Source organism: Hydractinia symbiolongicarpus, chromosome 2, assembly GCF_029227915.1.
Source record: "Hydractinia symbiolongicarpus strain clone_291-10 chromosome 2, HSymV2.1, whole genome shotgun sequence".
NCBI classification, from domain to species: Eukaryota; Metazoa; Cnidaria; class Hydrozoa; order Anthoathecata; family Hydractiniidae; genus Hydractinia; species Hydractinia symbiolongicarpus.
The window spans coordinates 36,375,064-36,397,572 of record NC_079876.1 but is presented as its reverse complement, the minus strand read 5'-3'; the positions used below and the strand labels follow the sequence as shown (position 1 = coordinate 36,397,572).

Genomic DNA, 22,509 nt, shown 5'->3' with positions numbered 1-22,509 from the left:
TGATTTCTAGTCAAACGCCTTAACCACTCGGCCATCGCAGCCTGACAAACCGCTGGCCATTGCCACAAGGCCGACCAGAAAGCACAACATTACTGCTAAAGGCACTGCCCGGATTTGAACCGGGGATCTCCTGTTTACTAGACAGGCGCTTTAACCGCTAAGCCACAGCGCCTGCCTGTTGGGAGATTTTGAAAATCTCAATATCACACGTCTGAAATGCCGTTAAGGCTACTAACACACCGGGACGTGATACACTGTCACTCGGAAATTTTGGAAATGAGTAGTAACGCATTGGTGGTTCAGTGGTAGAATTCTCGCCTGCCACGCGGGAGACCGGGGTTCGATTCCCCGCCAATGCATCGTGTTTTACCTACACCTGAAAATACCCTCCGTAAAAAAGAAAGGAAGGAAAATAAATAAAAAAACATAGCTGAAGAAAAGTGCTACGGCTGCTTGCATTCACCACCTCAAACCGCCCTGCTGGGCAGTGATAAAATGCCGAGACCCGGGATTGAACCAGGGACCTTCAGATCTTCAGTCTGACGCTCTCCCAACTGAGCTATCTCGGCCATGATCAATTCTATCACATGGCAAAGGTCTGTACGTTGTGATAGACACTTGACCAGATCAAAAAGAATGTTTGTAGATTCGCTGCGAGTAGGGTTCGAACCTACGCGGGAAGATCCCATTAGATTTTAAGTCTAACGCCTTAACCACTCGGCCATCGCAGGAGAAATTGCTGGGTAACCAGAATAATTCACCAGCTCACCACTCAGGTGCCGAAGAGGACAAAAAGCCAACTAGTAGGGGACACCCGGGTTTGAACCAGAGACCTCTCGATCTGCAGTCGAATGCTCTACCACTGAGCTATATCCCCAGCCAAGGACGGAATCCACGCACAGGGTATATAACATCAACGCGTGAGAGAGCAACTTAACTTAAAAAATGTACACTTCCCGCACCGGGAATCGAACCCGGGCCGCCTGGGTGAAAACCAGAAATCCTAACCACTAGACCATGCGGGACACATTCGCACCACTAAGTAATTTAGATGTCATGCTTTTTCTGACAATTTGAACTAGCTCTGTCTTTCTGTTCGTGTCAAAAACACCTTTTTGCGTCCGCTGCGAGTAGGATTCGAACCTACGCGGGAAGATCCCATTTGATTTCTAGTCAAACGCCTTAACCACTCGGCCATCGCAGCCTGACAAACCGCTGGCCATTGCCACAAGGCCGACCAGAAAGCACAACATTACTGCTAAAGGCACTGCCCGGATTTGAACCAGGGATCTCCTGTTTACTAGACAGGCGCTTTAACCGCTAAGCCACAGCGCCTGCCTGTTGGAAGATTTTGAAAATCTCAATATCACACGTCTGAAATGCCGTTAAGGCTACTAACACACCGGGACGTGATACACTGTCACTCGGAAATTTTGGAAATGAGTAGTAACGCATTGGTGGTTCAGTGGTAGAATTCTCGCCTGCCACGCGGGAGACCGGGGTTCGATTCCCCGCCAATGCATCGTGTTTTACCTACACCTGAAAATACCCTCCGTAAAAAAGAAAGGAAGGAAAATAAATAAAAAAACATAGCTGAAGAAAAGTGCTACGGCTGCTTGCATTCACCACCTCAAACCGCCCTGCTGGGCAGTGATAAAATGCCGAGACCCGGGATTGAACCAGGGACCTTCAGATCTTCAGTCTGACGCTCTCCCAACTGAGCTATCTCGGCCATGATCAATTCTATCACATGGCAAAGGTCTGTACGTTGTGATAGACACTTGACCAGATCAAAAAGAATGTTTGTAGATTCGCTGCGAGTAGGGTTCGAACCTACGCGGGAAGATCCCATTAGATTTCAAGTCTAACGCCTTAACCACTCGGCCATCGCAGCAGAAATTGCTGGGTAACCAGAATAATTCACCAGCTCACCACTCAGGTGCCGAAGAGGACAAAAAGCCAACTAGTAGGGGACACCCGGGTTTGAACCAGGGACCTCTCGATCTGCAGTCGAATGCTCTACCACTGAGCTATATCCCCAGCCAAGGACGGAATCCACGCACAGGGTATATAACATCAACGCGTGAGAGAGCAACTTAACTTAAAAAATGTACACTTCCCGCACCGGGAATCGAACCCGGGCCGCCTGGGTGAAAACCAGAAATCCTAACCACTACACCATGCGGGACACATTCGCACCACTAAGTAATTTAGATGTCATGCTTTTTCTGACAATTTGAACTAGCTCTGTCTTTCTGTTCGTGTCAAAAACACCTTTTTGCGTCCGCTGCGAGTAGGATTCGAACCTACGCGGGAAGATCCCATTTGATTTCTAGTCAAACGCCTTAACCACTCGGCCATCGCAGCCTGACAAACCGCTGGCCATTGCCACAAGGCCGACCAGAAAGCACAACATTACTGCTAAAGGCACTGCCCGGATTTGAACCGGGGATCTCCTGTTTACTAGACAGGCGCTTTAACCGCTAAGCCACAGCGCCTGCCTGTTGGGAGATTTTGAAAATCTCAATATCACACGTCTGAAATGCCGTTAAGGCTACTAACACACCGGGACGTGATACACTGTCACTCGGAAATTTTGGAAATGAGTAGTAACGCATTGGTGGTTCAGTGGTAGAATTCTCGCCTGCCACGCGGGAGACCGGGGTTTGATTCCCCGCCAATGCATCGTGTTTTACTTACACCTGAAAATACCCTCCGTAAAAAAGAAAGGAAGGAAAATAAATAAAAAAACATAGCTGAAGAAAAGTGCTACGGCTGCTTGCATTCACCACCTCAAACCGCCCTGCTGGGCAGTGATAAAATGCCGAGACCCGGGATTGAACCAGGGACCTTCAGATCTTCAGTCTGACGCTCTCCCAACTGAGCTATCTCGGCCATGATCATTTCTATCACATGGCAAAGGTCTGTACGTTGTGATAGACACTTGACCAGATCAAAAAGAATGTTTGTAGATTCGCTGCGAGTAGGGTTCGAACCTACGCGGGAAGATCCCATTAGATTTCAAGTCTAACGCCTTAACCACTCGGCCATCGCAGCAGAAATTGCTGGGTAACCAGAATAATTCACCAGCTCACCACTCAGGTGCCGAAGAGGACAAAAAGCCAACTAGTAGGGGACACCCGGGTTTGAACCAGGGACCTCTCGATCTGCAGTCGAATGCTCTACCACTGAGCTATATCCCCAGCCAAGGACGGAATCCACGCACAGGGTATATAACATCAACGCGTGAGAGAGCAACTTAACTTAAAAAATGTACACTTCCCGCACCGGGAATCGAACCCGGGCCGCCTGGGTGAAAACCAGAAATCCTAACCACTAGACCATGCGGGACACATTCGCACCACTAAGTAATTTAGATGTCATGCTTTTTCTGACAATTTGAACTAGCTCTGTCTTTCTGTTCGTGTCAAAAACACCTTTTTGCGTCCGCTGCGAGTAGGATTCGAACCTACGCGGGAAGATCCCATTTGATTTCTAGTCAAACGCCTTAACCACTCGGCCATCGCAGCCTGACAAACCGCTGGCCATTGCCACAAGGCCGACCAGAAAGCACAACATTACTGCTAAAGGCACTGCCCGGATTTGAACCGGGGATCTCCTGTTTACTAGACAGGCGCTTTAACCGCTAAGCCACAGCGCCTGCCTGTTGGGAGATTTTGAAAATCTCAATATCACACGTCTGAAATGCCGTTAAGGCTACTAACACACCGGGACGTGATACACTGTCACTCGGAAATTTTGGAAATGAGTAGTAACGCATTGGTGGTTCAGTGGTAGAATTCTCGCCTGCCACGCGGGAGACCGGGGTTCGATTCCCCGCCAATGCATCGTGTTTTACCTACACCTGAAAATACCCTCCGTAAAAAAGAAAGGAAGGAAAATAAATAAAAAAACATAGCTGAAGAAAAGTGCTACGGCTGCTTGCATTCACCACCTCAAACCGCCCTGCTGGGCAGTGATAAAATGCCGAGACCCGGGATTGAACCAGGGACCTTCAGATCTTCAGTCTGACGCTCTCCCAACTGAGCTATCTCGGCCATGATCAATTCTATCACATGGCAAAGGTCTGTACGTTGTGATAGACACTTGACCAGATCAAAAAGAATGTTTGTAGATTCGCTGCGAGTAGGGTTCGAACCTACGCGGGAAGATCCCATTAGATTTTAGGTCTAACGCCTTAACCACTCGGCCATCGCAGCAGAAATTGCTGGGTAACCAGAATAATTCACCAGCTCACCACTCAGGTGCCGAAGAGGACAAAAAGCCAACTAGTAGGGGACACCCGGGTTTGAACCAGAGACCTCTCGATCTGCAGTCGAATGCTCTACCACTGAGCTATATCCCCAGCCAAGGACGGAATCCACGCACAGGGTATATAACATCAACGCGTGAGAGAGCAACTTAACTTAAAAAATGTACACTTCCCGCACCGGGAATCGAACCCGGGCCGCCTGGGTGAAAACCAGAAATCCTAACCACTAGACCATGCGGGACACATTCGCACCACTAAGTAATTTAGATGTCATGCTTTTTCTGACAATTTGAACTAGCTCTGTCTTTCTGTTCGTGTCAAAAACACCTTTTTGCGTCCGCTGCGAGTAGGATTCGAACCTACGCGGGAAGATCCCATTTGATTTCTAGTCAAACGCCTTAACCACTCGGCCATCGCAGCCTGACAAACCGCTGGCCATTGCCACAAGGCCGACCAGAAAGCACAACATTACTGCTAAAGGCACTGCCCGGATTTGAACCAGGGATCTCCTGTTTACTAGACAGGCGCTTTAACCGCTAAGCCACAGCGCCTGCCTGTTGGAAGATTTTGAAAATCTCAATATCACACGTCTGAAATGCCGTTAAGGCTACTAACACACCGGGACGTGATACACTGTCACTCGGAAATTTTGGAAATGAGTAGTAACGCATTGGTGGTTCAGTGGTAGAATTCTCGCCTGCCACGCGGGAGACCGGGGTTCGATTCCCCGCCAATGCATCGTGTTTTACCTACACCTGAAAATACCCTCCGTAAAAAAGAAAGGAAGGAAAATAAATAAAAAAACATAGCTGAAGAAAAGTGCTACGGCTGCTTGCATTCACCACCTCAAACCGCCCTGCTGGGCAGTGATAAAATGCCGAGACCCGGGATTGAACCAGGGACCTTCAGATCTTCAGTCTGACGCTCTCCCAACTGAGCTATCTCGGCCATGATCAATTCTATCACATGGCAAAGGTCTGTACGTTGTGATAGACACTTGACCAGATCAAAAAGAAAGTTTGTAGATTCGCTGCGAGTAGGGTTCGAACCTACGCGGGAAGATCCCATTAGATTTCAAGTCTAACGCCTTAACCACTCGGCCATCGCAGCAGAAATTGCTGGGTAACCAGAATAATTCACCAGCTCACCACTCAGGTGCCGAAGAGGACAAAAAGCCAACTAGTAGGGGACACCCGGGTTTGAACCAGGGACCTCTCGATCTGCAGTCGAATGCTCTACCACTGAGCTATATCCCCAGCCGAGGACGGAATCCACGCACAGGGTATATAACATCAACGCGTGAGAGAGCAACTTAACTTAAAAAATGTACACTTCCCGCACCGGGAATCGAACCCGGGCCGCCTGGGTGAAAACCAGAAATCCTAACCACTAGACCATGCGGGACACATTCGCACCACTAAGTAATTTAGATGTCATGCTTTTTCTGACAATTTGAACTAGCTCTGTCTTTCTGTTCGTGTCAAAAACACCTTTTTGCGTCCGCTGCGAGTAGGATTCGAACCTACGCGGGAAGATCCCATTTGATTTCTAGTCAAACGCCTTAACCACTCGGCCATCGCAGCCTGACAAACCGCTGGCCATTGCCACAAGGCCGACCAGAAAGCACAACTATCTGCTAAAGGCACTGCCCGGATTTGAACCGGGGATCTCCTGTTTACTAGACAGGCGCTTTAACCGCTAAGCCACAGCGCCTGCCTGTTGGGAGATTTTGAAAATCTCAATATCACACGTCTGAAATGCCGTTAAGGCTACTAACACACCGGGACGTGATACACTGTCACTCGGAAATTTTGGAAATGAGTAGTAACGCATTGGTGGTTCAGTGGTAGAATTCTCGCCTGCCACGCGGGAGACCGGGGTTCGATTCCCCGCCAATGCATCGTGTTTTACCTACACCTGAAAATACCCTCCGTAAAAAAGAAAGGAAGGAAAATAAATAAAAAAACATAGCTGAACAAAAGTGCTACGGCTGCTTGCATTCACCACCTCAAACCGCCCTGCTGGGCAGTGATAAAATGCCGAGACCCGGGATTGAACCAGGGACCTTCAGATCTTCAGTCTGACGCTCTCCCAACTGAGCTATCTCGGCCATGATCGATTCTATCACATGGCAAAGGTCTGTACGTTGTGATAGACACTTGACCAGATCAAAAAGAATGTTTGTAGATTCGCTGCGAGTAGGGTTCGAACCTACGCGGGAAGATCCCATTAGATTTCAAGTCTAACGCCTTAACCACTCGGCCATCGCAGCAGAAATTGCTGGGTAACCAGAATAATTCACCAGCTCACCACTCAGGTGCCGAAGAGGACAAAAAGCCAACTAGTAGGGGACACCCGGGTTTGAACCAGGGACCTCTCGATCTGCAGTCGAATGCTCTACCACTGAGTTATATCCCAAGCCGAGGACGGAATCCACGCACAGGGTATATAACATCAACGCGTGAGAGAGCAACTTAACTTAAAAAATGTACACTTCCCGCACCGGGAATCGAACCCGGGCCGCCTGGGTGAAAACCAGAAATCCTAACCACTAGACCATGCGGGACACATTCGCACCACTAAGTAATTTAGATGTCATGCTTTTTCTGACAATTTGAACTAGCTCTGTCTTTCTGTTCGTGTCAAAAACACCTTTTTGCGTCCGCTGCGAGTAGGATTCGAACCTACGCGGGAAGATCCCATTTGATTTCTAGTCAAACGCCTTAACCACTCGGCCATCGCAGCCTGACAAACCGCTGGCCATTGCCACAAGGCCGACCAGAAAGCACAACATTACTGCTAAAGGCACTGCCCGGATTTGAACCGGGGATCTCCTGTTTACTAGACAGGCGCTTTAACCGCTAAGCCACAGCGCCTGCCTGTTGGGAGATTTTGAAAATCTCAATATCACACGTCTGAAATGCCGTTAAGGCTACTAACACACCGGGACGTGATACACTGTCACTCGGAAATTTTGGAAATGAGTAGTAACGCATTGGTGGTTCAGTGGTAGAATTCTCGCCTGCCACGCGGGAGACCGGGGTTCGATTCCCCGCCAATGCATCGTGTTTTACCTACACCTGAAAATACCCTCCGTAAAAAAGAAAGAAAGGAAAATAAATAAAAAAACATAGCTGAAGAAAAGTGCTACGGCTGCTTGCATTCACCACCTCAAACCGCCCTGCTGGGCAGTGATAAAATGCCGAGACCCGGGATTGAACCAGGGACCTTCAGATCTTCAGTCTGACGCTCTCCCAACTGAGCTATCTCGGCCATGATCAATTCTATCACATGGCAAAGGTCTGTACGTTGTGATAGACACTTGACCAGATCAAAAAGAATGTTTGTAGATTCGCTGCGAGTAGGGTTCGAACCTACGCGGGAAGATCCCATTAGATTTCAAGTCTAACGCCTTAACCACTCGGCCATCGCAGCAGAAATTGCTGGGTAACCAGAATAATTCACCAGCTCACCACTCAGGTGCCGAAGAGGACAAAAAGCCAACTAGTAGGGGACACCCGGGTTTGAACCAGGGACCTCTCGATCTGCAGTCGAATGCTCTACCACTGAGCTATATCCCCAGCCAAGGACGGAATCCACGCACAGGGTATATAACATCAACGCGTGATAGAGCAACTTAACTTAAAAAATGTACACTTCCCGCACCGGGAATCGCACCTGGGCCGCCTGGGTGAAAACCAGAAATCCTAACCACTAGACCATGCGGGACACATTCGCACCACTAAGTAATTTAGATGTCATGCTTTTTCTGACAATTTGAACTAGCTCTGTCTTTCTGTTCGTGTCAAAAACACCTTTTTGCGTCCGCTGCGAGTAGGATTCGAACCTACGCGGGAAGATCCCATTTGATTTCTAGTCAAACGCCTTAACCACTCGGCCATCGCAGCCTGACAAACCGCTGGCCATTGCCACAAGGCCGACCAGAAAGCACAACATTACTGCTAAAGGCACTGCCCGGATTTGAACCGGGGATCTGCTGTTTACTAGACAGGCGCTTTAACCGCTAAGCCACAGCGCCTGCCTGTTGGGAGATTTTGAAAATCTCAATATCACACGTCTGAAATGCCGTTAAGGCTACTAACACACCGGGACGTGATACACTGTCACTCGGAAATTTTGGAAATGAGTAGTAACGCATTGGTGGTTCAGTGGTAGAATTCTCGCCTGCCACGCGGGAGACCGGGGTTCGATTCCCCGCCAATGCATCGTGTTTTACCTACACCTGAAAATACCCTCCGTAAAAAAGAAAGGAAGGAAAATAAATAAAAAAACATAGCTGAAGAAAAGTGCTACGGCTGCTTGCATTCACCACCTCAAACCGCCCTGCTGGGCAGTGATAAAATGCCGAGACCCGGGATTGAACCAGGGACCTTCAGATCTTCAGTCTGACGCTGTCCCAACTGAGCTATCTCGGCCATGATCAATTCTATCACATGGCAAAGGTCTGTACGTTGTGATAGACACTTGACCAGATCAAAAAGAATGTTGGTAGATTCGCTGCGAGTAGGGTTCGAACCTACGCGGGAAGATCCCATTAGATTTCAAGTCTAACGCCTTAACCACTCGGCCATCGCAGCAGAAATTGCTGGGTAACCAGAATAATTCACCAGCTCACCACTCAGGTGCCGAAGAGGACAAAAAGCCAACTAGTAGGGGACACCCGGGTTTGAACCAGGGACCTCTCGATCTGCAGTCGAATGCTCTACCACTGAGCTATATCCCCAGCCAAGGACGGAATCCACGCACAGGGTATATAACATCAACGCGTAAGAGAGCAACTTAACTTAAAAAATGTACACTTCCCGCACCGGGAATCGAACCCGGGCCGCCTGGGTGAAAACCAGAAATCCTAACCACTAGACCATGCGGAACACATTCGCACCACTAAGTAATTTAGATGTCATGCTTTTTCTGACAATTTGAACTAGCTCTGTCTTTCTGTTCGTGTCAAAAACACCTTTTTGCGTCCGCTGCGAGTAGGATTCGAACCTACGCGGGAAGATCCCATTTGATTTCTAGTCAAACGCCTTAACCACTCGGCCATCGCAGCCTGACAAACCGCTGGCCATTGCCACAAGGCCGACCAGAAAGCACAACATTACTGCTAAAGGCACTGCCCGGATTTGAACCGGGGATCTCCTGTTTACTAGACAGGCGCTTTAACCGCTAAGCCACAGCGCCTGCCTGTTGGGAGACTTTGAAAATCTCAATATCACACGTCTGAAATGCCGTTAAGGCTACTAACACACCGGGACGGGATACACTGTCACTCGGAAATTTTGGAAATGAGTAGTAACGCATTGGTGGTTCAGTGGTAGAATTCTCGCCTGCCACGCGGGAGACCGGGGTTCGATTCCCCGCCAATGCATCGTGTTTTACCTACACCTGAAAATACCCTCCGTAAAAAAGAAAGGAAGGAAAATAAATAAAAAAACATAGCTGAAGAAAAGTGCTACGGCTGCTTGCATTCACCACCTCAAACCGCCCTGCTGGGCAGTGATAAAATGCCGAGACCCGGGATTGAACCAGGGACCTTCAGTTCTTCAGTCTGACGCTCTCCCAACTGAGCTATCTCGGCCATGATCAATTCTATCACATGGCAAAGGTCTGTACGTTGTGATAGACACTTGACCAGATCAAAAAGAATGTTTGTAGATTCGCTGCGAGTAGGGTTCGAACCTACGCGGGAAGATCCCATTAGATTTCAAGTCTAACGCCTTAACCACTCGGCCATCGCAGCAGAAATTGCTGGGTAACCAGAATAATTCACCAGCTCACCACTCAGGTGCCGAAGAGGACAAAAAGCCAACTAGTAGGGGACACCCGGGTTTGAACCAGGGACCTCTCGATCTGCAGTCGAATGCTCTACCACTGAGCTATATCCCCAGCCAAGGACGGAATCCACGCACAGGGTATATAACATCAACGCGTGAGAGAGCAACTTAACTTAAAAAATGTACACTTCCCGCATCGGGAATCGAACCCGGGCCGCCTGGGTGAAAACCAGAAATCCTAACCACTAGACCATGCGGGACACATTCGCACCACTAAGTAATTTAGATGTCATGCTTTTTCTGACATTTTGAACTAGCTCTGTCTTTCTGTTCGTGTCAAAAACACCTTTTTGCGTCCGCTGCGAGTAGGATTCGAACCTACGCGGGAAGATCCCATTTGATTTCTAGTCAAAACGCCTTAACCACTCGGCCATCGCAGCATGACAAACCGCTGGCCATTGCCACAAGGCCGACCAGAAAGCACAACATTACTGCTAAAGGCACTGCCCGGATTTGAACCGGGGATCTCCTGTTTACTAGACAGGCGCTTTAACCGCTAAGCCACAGCGCCTGCCTGTTGGGAGATTTTGAAAATCTCAATATCACACGTCTGAAATGCCGTTAAGGCTACTAACACACCGGGACGTGATACACTGTCACTCGGAAATTTTGGAAATGAGTAGTAACGCATTGGTGGTTCAGTGGTAGAATTCTCGCCTGCCACGCGGGAGACCGGGGTTCGATTCCCCGCCAATGCATCGTGTTTTACCTACACCTGAAAATACCCTCCGTAAAAAAGAAAGGAAGGAAAATAAATAAAAAAACATAGCTGAAGAAAAGTGCTACGGCTGCTTGCATTCACCACCTCAAACCGCCCTGCTGGGCAGTGATAAAATGCCGAGACCCGGGATTGAACCAGGGACCTTCAGATCTTCAGTCTGACGCTCTCCCAACTGAGCTATCTCGGCCATGATCAATTCTATCACATGGCAAAGGTCTGTACGTTGTGATAGACACTTGACCAGATCAAAAAGAATGTTTGTAGATTCGCTGCGAGTAGGGTTCGAACCTACGCGGGAAGATCCCATTAGATTTCAAGTCTAACGCCTTAACCACTCGGCCATCGCAGCAGAAATTGCTGGGTAACCAGAATAATTCACCAGCTCACCACTCAGGTGCCGAAGAGGACAAAAAGCCAACTAGTAGGGGACACCCGGGTTTGAACCAGGGACCTCTCGATCTGCAGTCGAATGCTCTACCACTGAGCTATATCCCCAGCCAAGGACGGAATCCACGCACAGGGTATATAACATCAACGCGTGAGAGAGCAACTTAACTTAAAAAATGTACACTTCCCGCACCGGGAATCGAACCCGGGCCGCCTGGGTGAAAACCAGAAATCATAACCACTAGACCATGCGGGACACATTCGCACCACTAAGTAATTTAGATGTCATGATTTTTCTGACAATTTGAACTAGCTCTGTCTTTCTGTTCGTGTCAAAAACACCTTTTTGCGTCCGCTGCGAGTAGGATTCGAACCTACGCGGGAAGATCCCATTTGATTTCTAGTCAAACGCCTTAACCACTCGGCCATCGCAGCCTGACAAACCGCTGGCCATTGCCACAAGGCCGACCAGAAAGCACAACATTACTGCTAAAGGCACTGCCCGGATTTGAACCGGGGATCTCCTGTTTACTAGACAGGCGCTTTAACCGCTAAGCCACAGCGCCTGCCTGTTGGGAGATTTTGAAAATCTCAATATCACACGTCTGAAATGCCGTTAAGGCTACTAACACACCGGGACGTGATACACTGTCACTCGGAAATTTTGGAAATGAGTAGTAACGCATTGGTGGTTCAGTGGTAGAATTCTCGCCTGCCACGCGGGAGACCGGGGTTCGATTCCCCGCCAATGCATCGTGTTTTACCTACACCTGAAAATACCCTCCGTAAAAAAGAAAGGAAGGAAAATAAATAAAAAAACATAGCTGAAGAAAAGTGCTACGGCTGCTTGCATTCACCACCTCAAACCGCCCTGCTGGGCAGTGATAAAATGCCGAGACCCGGGATTGAACCAGGGACCTTCAGATCTTCAGTCTGACGCTCTCCCAACTGAGCTATCTCGGCCATGATCAATTCTATCACATGGCAAAGGTCTGTACGTTGTGATAGACACTTGACCAGATCAAAAAGAATGTTTGTAGATTCGCTGCGAGTAGGGTTCGAACCTACGCGGGAAGATCCCATTAGATTTCAAGTCTAACGCCTTAACCACTCGGCCATCGCAGCAGAAATTGCTGGGTAACCAGAATAATTCACCAGCTCACCACTCAGGTGCCGAAGAGGACAAAAAGCCAACTAGTAGGGGACACCCGGGTTTGAACCAGGGACCTCTCGATCTGCAGTCGAATGCTCTACCACTGAGCTATATCCCCAGCCAAGGACGGAATCCACGCACAGGGTATATAACATCAACGCGTGAGAGAGCAACTTAACTTAAAAAATGTACACTTCCCGCACCGGGAATCGAACCCGGGCCGCCTGGGTGAAAACCAGAAATCCTAACCACTAGACCATGCGGGACACATTCGCACCACTAAGTAATTTAGATGTCATGCTTTTTCTGACAATTTGAACTAGCTCTGTCTTTCTGTTCGTGTCAAAAACACCTTTTTGCGTCCGCTGCGAGTAGGATTCGAACCTACGCGGGAAGATCCCATTTGATTTCTAGTCAAACGCCTTAACCACTCGGCCATCGCAGCCTGACAAACCGCTGGCCATTGCCACAAGGCCGACCAGAAAGCACAACATTACTGCTAAAGGCACTGCCCGGATTTGAACCGGGGATCTCCTGTTTACTAGACAGGCGCTTTAACCGCTAAGCCACAGCGCCTGCCTGTTGGGAGATTTTGAAAATCTCAATATCACACGTCTGAAATGCCGTTAAGGCTACTAACACACCGGGACGTGATACACTGTCACTCGGAAATTTTGGAAATGAGTAGTAACGCATTGGTGGTTCAGTGGTAGAATTCTCGCCTGCCACGCGGGAGACCGGGGTTCGATTCCCCGCCAATGCATCGTGTTTTACCTACACCTGAAAATACCCTCCGTAAAAAAGAAAGGAAGGAAAATAAATAAAAAAACATAGCTGAAGAAAAGTGCTACGGCTGCTTGCATTCACCACCTCAAACCGCCCTGCTGGGCAGTGATAAAATGCCGAGACCCGGGATTGAACCAGGGACCTTCAGATCTTCAGTCTGACGCTCTCCCAACTGAGCTATCTCGGCCATGATCAATTCTATCACATGGCAAAGGTCTGTACGTTGTGATAGACACTTGACCAGATCAAAAAGAATGTTTGTAGATTCGCTGCGAGTAGGGTTCGAACCTACGCGGGAAGATCCCATTAGATTTCAAGTCTAACGCCTTAACCACTCGGCCATCGCAGCAGAAATTGCTGGGTAACCAGAATAATTCACCAGCTCACCACTCAGGTGCCGAAGAGGACAAAAAGCCAACTAGTAGGGGACACCCGGGTTTGAACCAGGGACCTCTCGATCTGCAGTCGAATGCTCTACCACTGAGCTATATCCCCAGCCAAGGACGGAATCCACGCACAGGGTATATAACATCAACGCGTGAAAGAGCAACTTAACTTAAAAAATGTACACTTCCCGCACCGGGAATCGAACCCGGGCCGCCTGGGTGAAAACCAGAAATCCTAACCACTAGACCATGCGGGACACATTCGCACCACTAAGTAATTTAGATGTAATGCTTTTTCTGACAATTTGAACTAGCTTTGTCTTTCTGTTCGTGTCAAAAACACCTTTTTGCGTCCGCTGCGAGTAGGATTCGAACCTACGCGGGAAGATCCCATTTGATTTCTAGTCAAACGCCTTAACCACTCGGCCATCGCAGCCTGACAAACCGCTGGCCATTGCCACAAGGCCGACCAGAAAGCACAACATTACTGCTAAAGGCACTGCCCGGATTTGAACCGGGGATCTCCTGTTTACTAGACAGGCGCTTTAACCGCTAAGCCACAGCGCCTGCCTGTTGGGAGATTTTGAAAATCTCAATATCACACGTCTGAAATGCCGTTAAGGCTACTAACACACCGGGACGTGATACACTGTCACTCGGAAATTTTGGAAATGAGTAGTAACGCATTGGTGGTTCAGTGGTAGAATTCTCGCCTGCCACGCGGGAGACCGGGGTTCGATTCCCCGCCAATGCATCGTGTTTTACCTACACCTGAAAATACCCTCCGTAAAAAAGAAAGGAAGGAAAATAAATAAAAAAACATAGCTGAAGAAAAGTGCTACGGCTGCTTGCATTCACCACCTCAAACCGCCCTGCTGGGCAGTGATAAAATGCCGAGACCCGGGATTGAACCAGGGACCTTCAGATCTTCAGTCTGACGCTCTCCCAACTGAGCTATCTCGGCCATGATCAATTCTATCACATGGCAAAGGTCTGTACGTTGTGATAGACACTTGACCAGATCAAAAAGAATGTTTGTAGATTCGCTGCGAGTAAGGTTCGAACCTACGCGGGAAGATCCCATTAGATTTCAAGTCTAACGCCTTAACCACTCGGCCATCGCAGCAGAAATTGCTGGGTAACCAGAATAATTCACCAGCTCACCACTCAGGTGCCGAAGAGGACAAAAAGCCAACTAGTAGGGGACACCCGGGTTTGAACCAGGGACCTCTCGATCTGCAGTCGAATGCTCTACCACTGAGCTATATCCCCAGCCAAGGACGGAATCCACGCACAGGGTATATAACATCAACGCGTGAGAGAGCAACTTAACTTAAAAAATGTACACTTCCCGCACCGGGAATCGAACCCGGGCCGCCTGGGTGAAAACCAGAAATCCTAACCACTAGACCATGCGGGACACATTCGCACCACTAAGTAATTTAGATGTCATGCTTTTTCTGACAATTTGAACTAGCTCTGTCTTTCTGTTCGTGTCAAAAACACCTTTTTGCGTCCGCTGCGAGTAGGATTCGAACCTACGCGGGAAGATCCCATTTGATTTCTAGTCAAACGCCTTAACCACTCGGCCATCGCAGCCTGACAAACCGCTGGCCATTGCCACAAGGCCGACCAGAAAGCACAACATTACTGCTAAAGGCACTGCCCGGATTTGAACCGGGGATCTCCTGTTTACTAGACAGGCGCTTTAACCGCTAAGCCACAGCGCCTGCCTGTTGGGAGATTTTGAAAATCTCAATATCACACGTCTGAAATGCCGTTAAGGCTACTAACACACCGGGACGTGATACACTGTCACTCGGAAATTTTGGAAATGAGTAGTAACGCATTGGTGGTTCAGTGGTAGAATTCTCGCCTGCCACGCGGGAGACCGGGGTTCGATTCCCCGCCAATGCATCGTGTTTTACCTACACCTGAAAATACCCTCCGTAAAAAAGAAAGGAAGGAAAATAAATAAAAAAACATAGCTGAAGAAAAGTGCTACGGCTGCTTGCATTCACCACCTCAAACCGCCCTGCTGGGCAGTGATAAAATGCCGAGACCCGGGATTGAACCAGGGACCTTCAGATCTTCAGTCTGACGCTCTCCCAACTGAGCTATCTCGGCCATGATCAATTCTATCACATGGCAAAGGTCTGTACGTTGTGATAGACACTTGACCAGATCAAAAAGAATGTTTGTAGATTCGCTGCGAGTAGGGTTCGAACCTACGCGGAAAGATCCCATTAGATTTCAAGTCTAACGCCTTAACCACTCGGCCATCGCAGCAGAAATTGCTGGGTAACCAGAATAATTCACCAGCTCACCACTCAGGTGCCGAAGAGGACAAAAAGCCAACTAGTAGGGGACACCCGGGTTTGAACCAGGGACCTCTCGATCTGCAGTCGAATGCTCTACCACTGAGCTATATCCCCAGCCAAGGACGGAATCCACGCACAGGGTATATAACATCAACGCGTGAGAGAGCAACTTAACTTAAAAAATGTACACTTCCCGCACCGGGAATCGAACCCGGGCCGCCTGGGTGAAAACCAGAAATCCTAACCACTAGACCATGCGGGACACATTCGCACCACTAAGTAATTTAGATGTCATGCTTTTTCTGACAATTTGAGCTATGTCTTTCTGTTCGTGTCAAAAACACCTTTTTGCGTCCGCTGCGAGTAGGATTCGAACTTACGCGGGAAGATCCCATGTGATTTCTAGTCAAACGCCTTAACCACTCTGCCATCGCAGCCTGACAAACCGCTGGCCATTGCCACAAGGCCGACCAGAAAGCACAACATTACTGCTAACGGCACTGCCCGGATTTGAACCGGGGATCTCCTGTTTACTAGACAGGCGCTTTAACCGCTAAGCCACAGCGCCTGCCTGTTGGGAGATTTTGAAAATCTCAATATCACACGTCTGAAATGCCGTTAAGGTTACTAACACACCGGGACGTGATACACTATCACTCGGAAATTTTGGAAATGAGTTGTAACGCATTGGTGGTTCAGTGGTAGAATTGCCTGCCACGCGGGAGACCGGGGTTCGATTCCCCGCCAATGCATCGTGTTTTACCTACACCTGAAAATACCCTCCGTAAAAAAGAAAGGAAGGAAAATAAATAAAAAAACATAGCTGAAGAAAAGTGCTACGGCTGCTTGCATTCACCACCTCAAACCGCCCTGCTGGGCAGTGATAAAATGCCGAGACCCGGGATTGAACCAGGGACCTTCAGATCTTCAGTCTGACGCTCTCCCAACTGAGCTATCTCGGCCATGATCAATTCTATCACATGGCAAAGGTCTGTACGTTGTGATAGACACTTGACCAGATCAAAAAGAATGTTTGTAGATTCGCTGCGAGTAGGGTTCGAACCTACGCGGGAAGATCCCATTAGATTTCAGGTCTAACGCCTTAACCACTCGGCCATCGCAGCAGAAATTGCTGGGTAACCAGAATAATTCACCAGCTCACCACTCAGGTGCCGAAGAGGATAAAAAGCCAACTAGTAGGGGACACCTGGGTTTGAACCAGGGACCTCTCGATCTGCAGTCGAATGCTCTACCACTGAGCTATATCCCCAGCCAAGGACGGAATCCACGCACAGGGTATATAACATCAACGCGTGAGAGAGCAACTTAACTTAAAAAATGTACACTTCCCGCACCGGGAATCGAACCCGGGCCGCCTGGGTGAAAACCAGAAATCCTAACCACTAGACCATGCGGGACACATTCGCACCACTAAGTAATTTAGATGTCATGCTTTTTCTGACAATTTGAACTAGCTCTGTCTTTCTGTTCGTGTCAAAAACACCTTTTTGCGTCCGCTGCGAGTAGGATTCGAACCTACGCGGGAAGATCCCATTTGATTTCTAGTCAAACGCCTTAACCACTCGGCCATCGCAGCCTGACAAACCGCTGGCCATTGCCACAAGGCCGACCAGAAAGCACAACATTACTGCTAAAGGCACTGCCCGGATTTGAACCGGGGATCTCCTGTTTACTAGACAGGCGCTTTAACCGCTAAGCCACAGCGCCTGCCTGTTGGGAGATTTTGAAAATCTCAATATCACACGTCTGAAATGCCGTTAAGGCTACTAACACACCGGGACGTGATACACTGTCACTCGGAAATTTTGGAAATGAGTAGTAACGCATTGGTGGTTCAGTGGTAGAATTCTCGCCTGCCACGCGGGAGACCGGGGTTCGATTCCCCGCCAATGCATCGTGTTTTACCTACACCTGAAAATACCCTCCGTAAAAAAGAAAGGAAGGAAAATAAATAAAAAAACATAGCTGAAGAAAAGTGCTACGGCTGCTTGCATTCACCACCTCAAACCGCCCTGCTGGGCAGTGATAAAATGCCGAGACCCGGGATTGAACCAGGGACCTTCAGATCTTCAGTCTGACGCTCTCCCAACTGAGCTATCTCGGCCATGATCAAATCTATCACATGGCAAAGGTCTGTACGTTGTGATAGACACTTGACCAGATCAAAAAGAATGTTTGTAGATTCGCTGCGAGTAGGGTTCGAACCTACGCGGGAAGATCCCATTAGATTTCAAGTCTAACGCCTTAACCACTCGGCCATCGCAGCAGAAATTGCTGGGTAACCAGAATAATTCACCAGCTCACCACTCAGGTGCCGAAGAGGACAAAAAGCCAACTAGTAGGGGACACCCGGGTTTGAACCAGGGACCTCTCGATCTGCAGTCGAATGCTCTACCACTGAGCTATATCCCCAGCCAAGGACGGAATCCACGCACAGGGTATATAACATCAACGCGTGAGAGAGCAACTTAACTTAAAAAATGTACACTTCCCGCACCGGGAATCGAACCCGGGCCGCCTGGGTGAAAACCAGAAATCCTAACCACTAGACCATGCGGGACACATTCGCACCACTAAGTAATTTAGATGTCATGCTTTTTCTGACAATTTGAACTAGCTCTGTCTTTCTGTTCGTGTCAAAAACACCTTTTTGCGTCCGCTGCGAGTAGGATTCGAACCTACGCGGGAAGATTCCATTTGATTTCTAGTCAAACGCCTTAACCAATCGGCCATCGCAGCCTGACAAACCGCTGGCCATTGCCACATGGCCGACCAGAAAGCACAACATTACTGCTAAAGGCACTGCCCGGATTTGAACCGGGGATCTCCTGTTTACTAGACAGGCGCTTTAACCGCTAAGCCACAGCGCCTGCCTGTTGGGAGATTTTGAAAATCTCAATATCACACGTCTGAAATGCCGTTAAGGCTACTAACACACCGGGACGTGATACACTGTCACTCGGAAATTTTGGAAATCAGTAGTAACGCATTGGTGGTTCAGTGGTAGAATTCTCGCCTGCCACGCGGGAGACCGGGGTTCGATTCCCCGCCAATGCATCGTGTTTTACCTACACCTGAAAATACCCTCCGTAAAAAAGAAAGGAAGGAAAATAAATAAAAAAACATAGCTGAAGAAAAGTGCTACGGCTGCTTGCATTCACCACCTCAAACCGCCCTGCTGGGCAGTGATAAAATGCCGAGACCCGGGATTGAACCAGGGACCTTCAGATCTTCAGCCTGACGCTCTCCCAACTGAGCTATCTCGGCCATGATCAATTCTATCACATGGCAAAGGTCTGTACGTTGTGATAGACACTTGACCAGATCAAAAAGAATGTTTGTAGATTCGCTGCGAGTAGGGTTCGAACCTACGCGGGAAGATCCCATTAGATTTCAAGTCTAACGCCTTAACCACTCGGCCATCGCAGCAGAAATTGCTGGGTAACCAGAATAATTCACCAGCTCACCACTCAGGTGCCGAAGAGGACAAAAAGCCAACTAGTAGGGGACACCCGGGTTTGAACCAGGGACCTCTCGATCTGCAGTCGAATGCTCTACCACTGAGCTATATCCCCAGCCAAGGACGGAATCCACGCACAGGGTATATAACATCAACGCGTGAGAGAGCAACTTAACTTAAAAAATGTACACTTCCCGCACCGGGAATCGAACCCGGGCCGCTAGTTAAGTTGCTCTCTCACGCGTTGATGTTATATACCCTGTGCGTGGATTCCGTCCTTGGCTGGGGATATAGCTCAGTGGTAGAGCATTCGACTGCAGATGATTCTACATATAATTTACAAAATTCTCTGAAAAATGTCTGTGATATTAGAATCAAAAATCCTTTCAATCTATTGATAGGATATTTGAATATAAATAGTTTAAGGAAAAAAATAATTGACTTAAGGGAAATCTTTGTGAAATTTGCTCCAGATTATTTTGTATTATCTGAAACAAAATTAGATAGTACTTTTCCAAATAGTCAATTTACTATTGATGATTATGAATTAAGATCTAGAAAAGATCGGGATAAAAATGGGGGTGGGCTAATTGAGTATGTAAAAAAGGGAGTGGTTTGTAAGCAAATAAACATAGCTAACCTTACAAGTAATGAAATTATATGTTCTGGGCTAAACGTCAGAAACAAAAAATGGACTATTATCACCCTTTATCGTCCACCACGTCATTCTAATCTTCAAAGTTTCTTTGAAGATTTGGAGAAAATTCTAAACAAAACACTCTCATTTTGTGATAACATCATTGTGATGGGGGACATAAACATTGATACTCATAATAAAAATGAAATAATAAATTATCATTACATAACTTCTCTTTGCGATACTTTTGACCTAAAAAACTTAGTCAAAGACAAAACATGTTTTGCAAGTGAACAAGGAACATCAATTGATGTTATTTTAACAAATAAACAAAGGTCTTTTCAAAACACTATGGTTACTGAGACTGGACTCAGTGACCATCATCTGATGATTACAACTTTCCTAAGATCTCATCTGGTAAGATTGAAACCAAAACTAATTGTTTATAGAAGTAACAGAAAGTTTAATAAGAGAAAGTTTCTTTCTGATGTTAGGAATACACGTTTTGATTTTAATGAAAATGACCCTGCTTCAAATTACGACCACTTGACAAAAACGTTTAGTTCTATTATTGAAAAGCATGCCCCGTTAAAACAGAAACTGCTCAGGGGAAATGAAGCACCTTTTATGAATAAAGAACTTAGGCAAGCCATTTATACCAGGTCAAGATTTAAAAACCGATACAATAAAGATCCTACTGAAGAAAACAAGATTAACTATAAAAAACAACGAAATAAGTGTGTTGGACTCAGAAAGAAAGCCATAAAAATGTATTTTAAAAATGTTATAGATTCTGGGATTGTAGAAAATAAAACTTTTTGGAAAACTATTAAGCCGTTTATAACCAATAAAAGTGGTTTGAACAATGATAACATTATGATTATCAAAGATGGTGCTCAGATAACCAATGACAGTGAGCTTGCTGAATTATTTAATGAACACTATATTAACATTGTAGAAAAAAGTAGTGGAACCAAGCCAATATCAATTGATTATCGAAATTCCTTAGACAAAGAGAGACTAATTAATGAGATAATTAAAACATACGAGAGTCATCCGAGTATTGTCAAAATTAAAGCCTGCAACGAAAATATAAATTTTTTTAACTTTGAGGAGGTAGATGACAACACAATCAAAAAACTTTTTACTAATTTAAACATAAATTCCTCTCCAGGTAGAGACAAAATACCCCCAAAGCTTGTGAAGTTAGCTAGTGAATATCTGATTGGCCCATTGAAAAATGCTATAAACAGCAGCATAAAATTGAATATTTTTCCCGATGGAGCCAAACGTGCAACGGTAGCACCTCTTGACAAAGGAGGCAAAGACAAACATAGCATTAAAAATTTTAGACCTGTCAGTGTGTTGAATGTATTTTCAAAATTCTATGAAAACATAATGAAGGATCAAATCATGTCTTTCATAGAATCGAAACTTTCAATATTTTTGTCAGCCTATCGGAAAAACTATAACACACAGCATGTCTTAATTCGTTTACTAGAAGAATGGAAAAAAAAACTTGATAAGAATTACGTGGTTGGTGCAGTCTTAATGGATCTATCAAAAGCATTCGATTGTGTGCCACATGATTTACTAATCGCTAAACTTGAGGCATATGGATTTGAAATTAATGCCCTGAAATTTGTCCTGTCATACCTAACAAATAGAGAACAATCTACTCGTATAAACGGACACTACAGTCTTTTCCAAATGATTCTTTCAGGCGTGCCGCAAGGATCAATCTTAGGCCCGATAATTTTTAATATTTTTCTTAACGATATTTTTCTTTTTATAACCAGAAGTGACCTACACAACTATGCTGATGATAATACATTGTCAAGCTTTTCCAATTCAATTCCAAACCTCATTAAAATTTTAGAAGGTGAGTCTGAGCAGGCGTTAGCATGGCTACATGAAAATAAAATGATTGCTAACCCTGACAAATTTCAATGCATTATAATCAGCAAAGATAGGATAGAAAACACAAGTAGTAAACTGATAAGAATCGGAGATAAAAACATATATTCGCAAGACACAGTCAAACTGTTAGGAGTTAAAATTGACAATAACCTTAGATTTGATCAGCACTTAAATGAGGTTTGCAAGAAAGCATCTGCGCAACTAAATGCTTTGTATAGATTTAAAAACATACTTCCTTTTAAAGCTAAGAGTGTCTTAGCAGAAAGTTTTGTGTATTCAAACTTTAACTACTGTCCACTTATTTGGAATTTCTCATCTTCAAAATCACTTTCTAGGGTCGAAAAACTCCATAAGCGAGCCCTAAAATTTGTAGATAGCGGATATTCAGAGAGAAAAGAAAGGTACATTTCTACCAAGAACAAAAGTAACTACATGAAAATTATGCGAATACGAAATCTATGTATAGAGATTTTTAAATCTCTTAATAATTTAAATCCGCCATTTATGTTAGACATCTTTCAACGCAGCGAAACAAACAGGCCAGTACGAAGTCAATATTTAAATAATCTTAAAACATTGAACTTTAATA

General features: G+C 46.6%; 97 non-coding genes across 97 annotated transcripts; 15 read left to right on the top strand and 82 right to left on the bottom strand.

Moving 5' to 3' along the window:
• Nucleotides 1-99: 99 nt before the first annotated feature.
• Nucleotides 100-172, bottom strand: Trnat-agu (transfer RNA threonine (anticodon AGU)). Its single transcript has one exon. It is a non-coding gene; the product is annotated as a tRNA-Thr (tRNA).
• A 116-nt stretch (nucleotides 173-288) lies between these two features.
• Trnag-gcc (transfer RNA glycine (anticodon GCC)) lies at nucleotides 289-359 on the top strand. Its single transcript has one exon. It is a non-coding gene; the product is annotated as a tRNA-Gly (tRNA).
• A 137-nt stretch (nucleotides 360-496) lies between these two features.
• On the bottom strand, nucleotides 497-569 carry Trnaf-gaa (transfer RNA phenylalanine (anticodon GAA)). Its single transcript has one exon. It is a non-coding gene; the product is annotated as a tRNA-Phe (tRNA).
• An 80-nt stretch (nucleotides 570-649) lies between these two features.
• Nucleotides 650-731, bottom strand: Trnal-uaa (transfer RNA leucine (anticodon UAA)). Its single transcript has one exon. It is a non-coding gene; the product is annotated as a tRNA-Leu (tRNA).
• A 222-nt stretch (nucleotides 732-953) lies between these two features.
• Nucleotides 954-1,025, bottom strand: Trnae-uuc (transfer RNA glutamic acid (anticodon UUC)). The gene has a single exon. It is a non-coding gene; the product is annotated as a tRNA-Glu (tRNA).
• A 97-nt stretch (nucleotides 1,026-1,122) lies between these two features.
• On the bottom strand, nucleotides 1,123-1,204 carry Trnas-aga (transfer RNA serine (anticodon AGA)). The gene has a single exon. It is a non-coding gene; the product is annotated as a tRNA-Ser (tRNA).
• A 247-nt stretch (nucleotides 1,205-1,451) lies between these two features.
• On the top strand, nucleotides 1,452-1,522 carry Trnag-gcc (transfer RNA glycine (anticodon GCC)). Its single transcript has one exon. It is a non-coding gene; the product is annotated as a tRNA-Gly (tRNA).
• A 137-nt stretch (nucleotides 1,523-1,659) lies between these two features.
• On the bottom strand, nucleotides 1,660-1,732 carry Trnaf-gaa (transfer RNA phenylalanine (anticodon GAA)). Its single transcript has one exon. It is a non-coding gene; the product is annotated as a tRNA-Phe (tRNA).
• Nucleotides 1,733-1,812: 80 nt separating this feature from the next.
• Nucleotides 1,813-1,894, bottom strand: Trnas-uga (transfer RNA serine (anticodon UGA)). Its single transcript has one exon. It is a non-coding gene; the product is annotated as a tRNA-Ser (tRNA).
• Nucleotides 1,895-1,968: 74 nt separating this feature from the next.
• Nucleotides 1,969-2,040, bottom strand: Trnac-gca (transfer RNA cysteine (anticodon GCA)). Its single transcript has one exon. It is a non-coding gene; the product is annotated as a tRNA-Cys (tRNA).
• Nucleotides 2,041-2,285: 245 nt separating this feature from the next.
• Nucleotides 2,286-2,367, bottom strand: Trnas-aga (transfer RNA serine (anticodon AGA)). Its single transcript has one exon. It is a non-coding gene; the product is annotated as a tRNA-Ser (tRNA).
• Nucleotides 2,368-2,425: 58 nt separating this feature from the next.
• Trnat-agu (transfer RNA threonine (anticodon AGU)) lies at nucleotides 2,426-2,498 on the bottom strand. Its single transcript has one exon. It is a non-coding gene; the product is annotated as a tRNA-Thr (tRNA).
• Nucleotides 2,499-2,822: 324 nt separating this feature from the next.
• Nucleotides 2,823-2,895, bottom strand: Trnaf-gaa (transfer RNA phenylalanine (anticodon GAA)). The gene has a single exon. It is a non-coding gene; the product is annotated as a tRNA-Phe (tRNA).
• An 80-nt stretch (nucleotides 2,896-2,975) lies between these two features.
• Nucleotides 2,976-3,057, bottom strand: Trnas-uga (transfer RNA serine (anticodon UGA)). Its single transcript has one exon. It is a non-coding gene; the product is annotated as a tRNA-Ser (tRNA).
• A 74-nt stretch (nucleotides 3,058-3,131) lies between these two features.
• Nucleotides 3,132-3,203, bottom strand: Trnac-gca (transfer RNA cysteine (anticodon GCA)). The gene has a single exon. It is a non-coding gene; the product is annotated as a tRNA-Cys (tRNA).
• Nucleotides 3,204-3,279: 76 nt separating this feature from the next.
• Nucleotides 3,280-3,351, bottom strand: Trnae-uuc (transfer RNA glutamic acid (anticodon UUC)). Its single transcript has one exon. It is a non-coding gene; the product is annotated as a tRNA-Glu (tRNA).
• Nucleotides 3,352-3,448: 97 nt separating this feature from the next.
• On the bottom strand, nucleotides 3,449-3,530 carry Trnas-aga (transfer RNA serine (anticodon AGA)). The gene has a single exon. It is a non-coding gene; the product is annotated as a tRNA-Ser (tRNA).
• A 58-nt stretch (nucleotides 3,531-3,588) lies between these two features.
• Trnat-agu (transfer RNA threonine (anticodon AGU)) lies at nucleotides 3,589-3,661 on the bottom strand. The gene has a single exon. It is a non-coding gene; the product is annotated as a tRNA-Thr (tRNA).
• A 116-nt stretch (nucleotides 3,662-3,777) lies between these two features.
• Trnag-gcc (transfer RNA glycine (anticodon GCC)) lies at nucleotides 3,778-3,848 on the top strand. The gene has a single exon. It is a non-coding gene; the product is annotated as a tRNA-Gly (tRNA).
• Nucleotides 3,849-3,985: 137 nt separating this feature from the next.
• Nucleotides 3,986-4,058, bottom strand: Trnaf-gaa (transfer RNA phenylalanine (anticodon GAA)). The gene has a single exon. It is a non-coding gene; the product is annotated as a tRNA-Phe (tRNA).
• An 80-nt stretch (nucleotides 4,059-4,138) lies between these two features.
• Nucleotides 4,139-4,220, bottom strand: Trnal-uaa (transfer RNA leucine (anticodon UAA)). Its single transcript has one exon. It is a non-coding gene; the product is annotated as a tRNA-Leu (tRNA).
• Nucleotides 4,221-4,442: 222 nt separating this feature from the next.
• On the bottom strand, nucleotides 4,443-4,514 carry Trnae-uuc (transfer RNA glutamic acid (anticodon UUC)). The gene has a single exon. It is a non-coding gene; the product is annotated as a tRNA-Glu (tRNA).
• A 97-nt stretch (nucleotides 4,515-4,611) lies between these two features.
• Nucleotides 4,612-4,693, bottom strand: Trnas-aga (transfer RNA serine (anticodon AGA)). Its single transcript has one exon. It is a non-coding gene; the product is annotated as a tRNA-Ser (tRNA).
• A 247-nt stretch (nucleotides 4,694-4,940) lies between these two features.
• On the top strand, nucleotides 4,941-5,011 carry Trnag-gcc (transfer RNA glycine (anticodon GCC)). The gene has a single exon. It is a non-coding gene; the product is annotated as a tRNA-Gly (tRNA).
• Nucleotides 5,012-5,148: 137 nt separating this feature from the next.
• Nucleotides 5,149-5,221, bottom strand: Trnaf-gaa (transfer RNA phenylalanine (anticodon GAA)). The gene has a single exon. It is a non-coding gene; the product is annotated as a tRNA-Phe (tRNA).
• Nucleotides 5,222-5,301: 80 nt separating this feature from the next.
• Nucleotides 5,302-5,383, bottom strand: Trnas-uga (transfer RNA serine (anticodon UGA)). Its single transcript has one exon. It is a non-coding gene; the product is annotated as a tRNA-Ser (tRNA).
• A 74-nt stretch (nucleotides 5,384-5,457) lies between these two features.
• Nucleotides 5,458-5,529, bottom strand: Trnac-gca (transfer RNA cysteine (anticodon GCA)). Its single transcript has one exon. It is a non-coding gene; the product is annotated as a tRNA-Cys (tRNA).
• Nucleotides 5,530-5,605: 76 nt separating this feature from the next.
• Trnae-uuc (transfer RNA glutamic acid (anticodon UUC)) lies at nucleotides 5,606-5,677 on the bottom strand. Its single transcript has one exon. It is a non-coding gene; the product is annotated as a tRNA-Glu (tRNA).
• A 97-nt stretch (nucleotides 5,678-5,774) lies between these two features.
• Trnas-aga (transfer RNA serine (anticodon AGA)) lies at nucleotides 5,775-5,856 on the bottom strand. Its single transcript has one exon. It is a non-coding gene; the product is annotated as a tRNA-Ser (tRNA).
• A 57-nt stretch (nucleotides 5,857-5,913) lies between these two features.
• Trnat-agu (transfer RNA threonine (anticodon AGU)) lies at nucleotides 5,914-5,986 on the bottom strand. Its single transcript has one exon. It is a non-coding gene; the product is annotated as a tRNA-Thr (tRNA).
• A 116-nt stretch (nucleotides 5,987-6,102) lies between these two features.
• Trnag-gcc (transfer RNA glycine (anticodon GCC)) lies at nucleotides 6,103-6,173 on the top strand. Its single transcript has one exon. It is a non-coding gene; the product is annotated as a tRNA-Gly (tRNA).
• A 137-nt stretch (nucleotides 6,174-6,310) lies between these two features.
• Trnaf-gaa (transfer RNA phenylalanine (anticodon GAA)) lies at nucleotides 6,311-6,383 on the bottom strand. The gene has a single exon. It is a non-coding gene; the product is annotated as a tRNA-Phe (tRNA).
• An 80-nt stretch (nucleotides 6,384-6,463) lies between these two features.
• On the bottom strand, nucleotides 6,464-6,545 carry Trnas-uga (transfer RNA serine (anticodon UGA)). The gene has a single exon. It is a non-coding gene; the product is annotated as a tRNA-Ser (tRNA).
• A 222-nt stretch (nucleotides 6,546-6,767) lies between these two features.
• Nucleotides 6,768-6,839, bottom strand: Trnae-uuc (transfer RNA glutamic acid (anticodon UUC)). Its single transcript has one exon. It is a non-coding gene; the product is annotated as a tRNA-Glu (tRNA).
• Nucleotides 6,840-6,936: 97 nt separating this feature from the next.
• On the bottom strand, nucleotides 6,937-7,018 carry Trnas-aga (transfer RNA serine (anticodon AGA)). The gene has a single exon. It is a non-coding gene; the product is annotated as a tRNA-Ser (tRNA).
• A 58-nt stretch (nucleotides 7,019-7,076) lies between these two features.
• Nucleotides 7,077-7,149, bottom strand: Trnat-agu (transfer RNA threonine (anticodon AGU)). The gene has a single exon. It is a non-coding gene; the product is annotated as a tRNA-Thr (tRNA).
• A 116-nt stretch (nucleotides 7,150-7,265) lies between these two features.
• Nucleotides 7,266-7,336, top strand: Trnag-gcc (transfer RNA glycine (anticodon GCC)). The gene has a single exon. It is a non-coding gene; the product is annotated as a tRNA-Gly (tRNA).
• Nucleotides 7,337-7,473: 137 nt separating this feature from the next.
• Trnaf-gaa (transfer RNA phenylalanine (anticodon GAA)) lies at nucleotides 7,474-7,546 on the bottom strand. The gene has a single exon. It is a non-coding gene; the product is annotated as a tRNA-Phe (tRNA).
• Nucleotides 7,547-7,626: 80 nt separating this feature from the next.
• Trnas-uga (transfer RNA serine (anticodon UGA)) lies at nucleotides 7,627-7,708 on the bottom strand. The gene has a single exon. It is a non-coding gene; the product is annotated as a tRNA-Ser (tRNA).
• A 74-nt stretch (nucleotides 7,709-7,782) lies between these two features.
• On the bottom strand, nucleotides 7,783-7,854 carry Trnac-gca (transfer RNA cysteine (anticodon GCA)). The gene has a single exon. It is a non-coding gene; the product is annotated as a tRNA-Cys (tRNA).
• Nucleotides 7,855-8,099: 245 nt separating this feature from the next.
• Nucleotides 8,100-8,181, bottom strand: Trnas-aga (transfer RNA serine (anticodon AGA)). The gene has a single exon. It is a non-coding gene; the product is annotated as a tRNA-Ser (tRNA).
• A 247-nt stretch (nucleotides 8,182-8,428) lies between these two features.
• Trnag-gcc (transfer RNA glycine (anticodon GCC)) lies at nucleotides 8,429-8,499 on the top strand. Its single transcript has one exon. It is a non-coding gene; the product is annotated as a tRNA-Gly (tRNA).
• Nucleotides 8,500-8,789: 290 nt separating this feature from the next.
• On the bottom strand, nucleotides 8,790-8,871 carry Trnas-uga (transfer RNA serine (anticodon UGA)). The gene has a single exon. It is a non-coding gene; the product is annotated as a tRNA-Ser (tRNA).
• A 74-nt stretch (nucleotides 8,872-8,945) lies between these two features.
• Trnac-gca (transfer RNA cysteine (anticodon GCA)) lies at nucleotides 8,946-9,017 on the bottom strand. The gene has a single exon. It is a non-coding gene; the product is annotated as a tRNA-Cys (tRNA).
• A 245-nt stretch (nucleotides 9,018-9,262) lies between these two features.
• Nucleotides 9,263-9,344, bottom strand: Trnas-aga (transfer RNA serine (anticodon AGA)). Its single transcript has one exon. It is a non-coding gene; the product is annotated as a tRNA-Ser (tRNA).
• Nucleotides 9,345-9,402: 58 nt separating this feature from the next.
• Trnat-agu (transfer RNA threonine (anticodon AGU)) lies at nucleotides 9,403-9,475 on the bottom strand. Its single transcript has one exon. It is a non-coding gene; the product is annotated as a tRNA-Thr (tRNA).
• A 116-nt stretch (nucleotides 9,476-9,591) lies between these two features.
• Trnag-gcc (transfer RNA glycine (anticodon GCC)) lies at nucleotides 9,592-9,662 on the top strand. The gene has a single exon. It is a non-coding gene; the product is annotated as a tRNA-Gly (tRNA).
• Nucleotides 9,663-9,952: 290 nt separating this feature from the next.
• Trnas-uga (transfer RNA serine (anticodon UGA)) lies at nucleotides 9,953-10,034 on the bottom strand. Its single transcript has one exon. It is a non-coding gene; the product is annotated as a tRNA-Ser (tRNA).
• A 74-nt stretch (nucleotides 10,035-10,108) lies between these two features.
• Trnac-gca (transfer RNA cysteine (anticodon GCA)) lies at nucleotides 10,109-10,180 on the bottom strand. Its single transcript has one exon. It is a non-coding gene; the product is annotated as a tRNA-Cys (tRNA).
• A 386-nt stretch (nucleotides 10,181-10,566) lies between these two features.
• Trnat-agu (transfer RNA threonine (anticodon AGU)) lies at nucleotides 10,567-10,639 on the bottom strand. Its single transcript has one exon. It is a non-coding gene; the product is annotated as a tRNA-Thr (tRNA).
• Nucleotides 10,640-10,755: 116 nt separating this feature from the next.
• Trnag-gcc (transfer RNA glycine (anticodon GCC)) lies at nucleotides 10,756-10,826 on the top strand. The gene has a single exon. It is a non-coding gene; the product is annotated as a tRNA-Gly (tRNA).
• Nucleotides 10,827-10,963: 137 nt separating this feature from the next.
• Trnaf-gaa (transfer RNA phenylalanine (anticodon GAA)) lies at nucleotides 10,964-11,036 on the bottom strand. The gene has a single exon. It is a non-coding gene; the product is annotated as a tRNA-Phe (tRNA).
• Nucleotides 11,037-11,116: 80 nt separating this feature from the next.
• Trnas-uga (transfer RNA serine (anticodon UGA)) lies at nucleotides 11,117-11,198 on the bottom strand. The gene has a single exon. It is a non-coding gene; the product is annotated as a tRNA-Ser (tRNA).
• Nucleotides 11,199-11,272: 74 nt separating this feature from the next.
• Trnac-gca (transfer RNA cysteine (anticodon GCA)) lies at nucleotides 11,273-11,344 on the bottom strand. Its single transcript has one exon. It is a non-coding gene; the product is annotated as a tRNA-Cys (tRNA).
• A 76-nt stretch (nucleotides 11,345-11,420) lies between these two features.
• Trnae-uuc (transfer RNA glutamic acid (anticodon UUC)) lies at nucleotides 11,421-11,492 on the bottom strand. The gene has a single exon. It is a non-coding gene; the product is annotated as a tRNA-Glu (tRNA).
• Nucleotides 11,493-11,589: 97 nt separating this feature from the next.
• Trnas-aga (transfer RNA serine (anticodon AGA)) lies at nucleotides 11,590-11,671 on the bottom strand. Its single transcript has one exon. It is a non-coding gene; the product is annotated as a tRNA-Ser (tRNA).
• A 58-nt stretch (nucleotides 11,672-11,729) lies between these two features.
• Trnat-agu (transfer RNA threonine (anticodon AGU)) lies at nucleotides 11,730-11,802 on the bottom strand. Its single transcript has one exon. It is a non-coding gene; the product is annotated as a tRNA-Thr (tRNA).
• Nucleotides 11,803-11,918: 116 nt separating this feature from the next.
• Trnag-gcc (transfer RNA glycine (anticodon GCC)) lies at nucleotides 11,919-11,989 on the top strand. The gene has a single exon. It is a non-coding gene; the product is annotated as a tRNA-Gly (tRNA).
• A 137-nt stretch (nucleotides 11,990-12,126) lies between these two features.
• On the bottom strand, nucleotides 12,127-12,199 carry Trnaf-gaa (transfer RNA phenylalanine (anticodon GAA)). Its single transcript has one exon. It is a non-coding gene; the product is annotated as a tRNA-Phe (tRNA).
• An 80-nt stretch (nucleotides 12,200-12,279) lies between these two features.
• On the bottom strand, nucleotides 12,280-12,361 carry Trnas-uga (transfer RNA serine (anticodon UGA)). Its single transcript has one exon. It is a non-coding gene; the product is annotated as a tRNA-Ser (tRNA).
• Nucleotides 12,362-12,435: 74 nt separating this feature from the next.
• Nucleotides 12,436-12,507, bottom strand: Trnac-gca (transfer RNA cysteine (anticodon GCA)). The gene has a single exon. It is a non-coding gene; the product is annotated as a tRNA-Cys (tRNA).
• Nucleotides 12,508-12,583: 76 nt separating this feature from the next.
• Trnae-uuc (transfer RNA glutamic acid (anticodon UUC)) lies at nucleotides 12,584-12,655 on the bottom strand. The gene has a single exon. It is a non-coding gene; the product is annotated as a tRNA-Glu (tRNA).
• A 97-nt stretch (nucleotides 12,656-12,752) lies between these two features.
• On the bottom strand, nucleotides 12,753-12,834 carry Trnas-aga (transfer RNA serine (anticodon AGA)). The gene has a single exon. It is a non-coding gene; the product is annotated as a tRNA-Ser (tRNA).
• Nucleotides 12,835-12,892: 58 nt separating this feature from the next.
• On the bottom strand, nucleotides 12,893-12,965 carry Trnat-agu (transfer RNA threonine (anticodon AGU)). Its single transcript has one exon. It is a non-coding gene; the product is annotated as a tRNA-Thr (tRNA).
• Nucleotides 12,966-13,081: 116 nt separating this feature from the next.
• Trnag-gcc (transfer RNA glycine (anticodon GCC)) lies at nucleotides 13,082-13,152 on the top strand. The gene has a single exon. It is a non-coding gene; the product is annotated as a tRNA-Gly (tRNA).
• Nucleotides 13,153-13,289: 137 nt separating this feature from the next.
• Nucleotides 13,290-13,362, bottom strand: Trnaf-gaa (transfer RNA phenylalanine (anticodon GAA)). The gene has a single exon. It is a non-coding gene; the product is annotated as a tRNA-Phe (tRNA).
• An 80-nt stretch (nucleotides 13,363-13,442) lies between these two features.
• On the bottom strand, nucleotides 13,443-13,524 carry Trnas-uga (transfer RNA serine (anticodon UGA)). Its single transcript has one exon. It is a non-coding gene; the product is annotated as a tRNA-Ser (tRNA).
• Nucleotides 13,525-13,598: 74 nt separating this feature from the next.
• On the bottom strand, nucleotides 13,599-13,670 carry Trnac-gca (transfer RNA cysteine (anticodon GCA)). The gene has a single exon. It is a non-coding gene; the product is annotated as a tRNA-Cys (tRNA).
• Nucleotides 13,671-13,746: 76 nt separating this feature from the next.
• Nucleotides 13,747-13,818, bottom strand: Trnae-uuc (transfer RNA glutamic acid (anticodon UUC)). Its single transcript has one exon. It is a non-coding gene; the product is annotated as a tRNA-Glu (tRNA).
• A 97-nt stretch (nucleotides 13,819-13,915) lies between these two features.
• On the bottom strand, nucleotides 13,916-13,997 carry Trnas-aga (transfer RNA serine (anticodon AGA)). The gene has a single exon. It is a non-coding gene; the product is annotated as a tRNA-Ser (tRNA).
• A 58-nt stretch (nucleotides 13,998-14,055) lies between these two features.
• On the bottom strand, nucleotides 14,056-14,128 carry Trnat-agu (transfer RNA threonine (anticodon AGU)). The gene has a single exon. It is a non-coding gene; the product is annotated as a tRNA-Thr (tRNA).
• Nucleotides 14,129-14,244: 116 nt separating this feature from the next.
• Trnag-gcc (transfer RNA glycine (anticodon GCC)) lies at nucleotides 14,245-14,315 on the top strand. The gene has a single exon. It is a non-coding gene; the product is annotated as a tRNA-Gly (tRNA).
• Nucleotides 14,316-14,452: 137 nt separating this feature from the next.
• Nucleotides 14,453-14,525, bottom strand: Trnaf-gaa (transfer RNA phenylalanine (anticodon GAA)). Its single transcript has one exon. It is a non-coding gene; the product is annotated as a tRNA-Phe (tRNA).
• Nucleotides 14,526-14,761: 236 nt separating this feature from the next.
• On the bottom strand, nucleotides 14,762-14,833 carry Trnac-gca (transfer RNA cysteine (anticodon GCA)). Its single transcript has one exon. It is a non-coding gene; the product is annotated as a tRNA-Cys (tRNA).
• A 76-nt stretch (nucleotides 14,834-14,909) lies between these two features.
• Nucleotides 14,910-14,981, bottom strand: Trnae-uuc (transfer RNA glutamic acid (anticodon UUC)). The gene has a single exon. It is a non-coding gene; the product is annotated as a tRNA-Glu (tRNA).
• A 97-nt stretch (nucleotides 14,982-15,078) lies between these two features.
• Nucleotides 15,079-15,160, bottom strand: Trnas-aga (transfer RNA serine (anticodon AGA)). The gene has a single exon. It is a non-coding gene; the product is annotated as a tRNA-Ser (tRNA).
• Nucleotides 15,161-15,218: 58 nt separating this feature from the next.
• Trnat-agu (transfer RNA threonine (anticodon AGU)) lies at nucleotides 15,219-15,291 on the bottom strand. Its single transcript has one exon. It is a non-coding gene; the product is annotated as a tRNA-Thr (tRNA).
• Nucleotides 15,292-15,407: 116 nt separating this feature from the next.
• Nucleotides 15,408-15,478, top strand: Trnag-gcc (transfer RNA glycine (anticodon GCC)). The gene has a single exon. It is a non-coding gene; the product is annotated as a tRNA-Gly (tRNA).
• A 137-nt stretch (nucleotides 15,479-15,615) lies between these two features.
• On the bottom strand, nucleotides 15,616-15,688 carry Trnaf-gaa (transfer RNA phenylalanine (anticodon GAA)). Its single transcript has one exon. It is a non-coding gene; the product is annotated as a tRNA-Phe (tRNA).
• An 80-nt stretch (nucleotides 15,689-15,768) lies between these two features.
• Nucleotides 15,769-15,850, bottom strand: Trnas-uga (transfer RNA serine (anticodon UGA)). Its single transcript has one exon. It is a non-coding gene; the product is annotated as a tRNA-Ser (tRNA).
• Nucleotides 15,851-15,924: 74 nt separating this feature from the next.
• Nucleotides 15,925-15,996, bottom strand: Trnac-gca (transfer RNA cysteine (anticodon GCA)). The gene has a single exon. It is a non-coding gene; the product is annotated as a tRNA-Cys (tRNA).
• A 76-nt stretch (nucleotides 15,997-16,072) lies between these two features.
• On the bottom strand, nucleotides 16,073-16,144 carry Trnae-uuc (transfer RNA glutamic acid (anticodon UUC)). The gene has a single exon. It is a non-coding gene; the product is annotated as a tRNA-Glu (tRNA).
• A 233-nt stretch (nucleotides 16,145-16,377) lies between these two features.
• On the bottom strand, nucleotides 16,378-16,450 carry Trnat-agu (transfer RNA threonine (anticodon AGU)). The gene has a single exon. It is a non-coding gene; the product is annotated as a tRNA-Thr (tRNA).
• A 321-nt stretch (nucleotides 16,451-16,771) lies between these two features.
• Trnaf-gaa (transfer RNA phenylalanine (anticodon GAA)) lies at nucleotides 16,772-16,844 on the bottom strand. The gene has a single exon. It is a non-coding gene; the product is annotated as a tRNA-Phe (tRNA).
• A 236-nt stretch (nucleotides 16,845-17,080) lies between these two features.
• Nucleotides 17,081-17,152, bottom strand: Trnac-gca (transfer RNA cysteine (anticodon GCA)). Its single transcript has one exon. It is a non-coding gene; the product is annotated as a tRNA-Cys (tRNA).
• Nucleotides 17,153-17,228: 76 nt separating this feature from the next.
• On the bottom strand, nucleotides 17,229-17,300 carry Trnae-uuc (transfer RNA glutamic acid (anticodon UUC)). Its single transcript has one exon. It is a non-coding gene; the product is annotated as a tRNA-Glu (tRNA).
• Nucleotides 17,301-17,397: 97 nt separating this feature from the next.
• Nucleotides 17,398-17,479, bottom strand: Trnas-aga (transfer RNA serine (anticodon AGA)). Its single transcript has one exon. It is a non-coding gene; the product is annotated as a tRNA-Ser (tRNA).
• A 58-nt stretch (nucleotides 17,480-17,537) lies between these two features.
• Trnat-agu (transfer RNA threonine (anticodon AGU)) lies at nucleotides 17,538-17,610 on the bottom strand. Its single transcript has one exon. It is a non-coding gene; the product is annotated as a tRNA-Thr (tRNA).
• Nucleotides 17,611-17,726: 116 nt separating this feature from the next.
• Nucleotides 17,727-17,797, top strand: Trnag-gcc (transfer RNA glycine (anticodon GCC)). Its single transcript has one exon. It is a non-coding gene; the product is annotated as a tRNA-Gly (tRNA).
• Nucleotides 17,798-17,934: 137 nt separating this feature from the next.
• Nucleotides 17,935-18,007, bottom strand: Trnaf-gaa (transfer RNA phenylalanine (anticodon GAA)). Its single transcript has one exon. It is a non-coding gene; the product is annotated as a tRNA-Phe (tRNA).
• Nucleotides 18,008-18,087: 80 nt separating this feature from the next.
• Nucleotides 18,088-18,169, bottom strand: Trnas-uga (transfer RNA serine (anticodon UGA)). Its single transcript has one exon. It is a non-coding gene; the product is annotated as a tRNA-Ser (tRNA).
• Nucleotides 18,170-18,243: 74 nt separating this feature from the next.
• Nucleotides 18,244-18,315, bottom strand: Trnac-gca (transfer RNA cysteine (anticodon GCA)). Its single transcript has one exon. It is a non-coding gene; the product is annotated as a tRNA-Cys (tRNA).
• A 76-nt stretch (nucleotides 18,316-18,391) lies between these two features.
• Trnae-uuc (transfer RNA glutamic acid (anticodon UUC)) lies at nucleotides 18,392-18,463 on the bottom strand. The gene has a single exon. It is a non-coding gene; the product is annotated as a tRNA-Glu (tRNA).
• Nucleotides 18,464-18,700: 237 nt separating this feature from the next.
• Nucleotides 18,701-18,773, bottom strand: Trnat-agu (transfer RNA threonine (anticodon AGU)). Its single transcript has one exon. It is a non-coding gene; the product is annotated as a tRNA-Thr (tRNA).
• Nucleotides 18,774-18,889: 116 nt separating this feature from the next.
• Trnag-gcc (transfer RNA glycine (anticodon GCC)) lies at nucleotides 18,890-18,960 on the top strand. The gene has a single exon. It is a non-coding gene; the product is annotated as a tRNA-Gly (tRNA).
• A 290-nt stretch (nucleotides 18,961-19,250) lies between these two features.
• Nucleotides 19,251-19,332, bottom strand: Trnas-uga (transfer RNA serine (anticodon UGA)). The gene has a single exon. It is a non-coding gene; the product is annotated as a tRNA-Ser (tRNA).
• A 74-nt stretch (nucleotides 19,333-19,406) lies between these two features.
• Trnac-gca (transfer RNA cysteine (anticodon GCA)) lies at nucleotides 19,407-19,478 on the bottom strand. Its single transcript has one exon. It is a non-coding gene; the product is annotated as a tRNA-Cys (tRNA).
• Nucleotides 19,479-22,509: the final 3,031 nt, after the last annotated feature.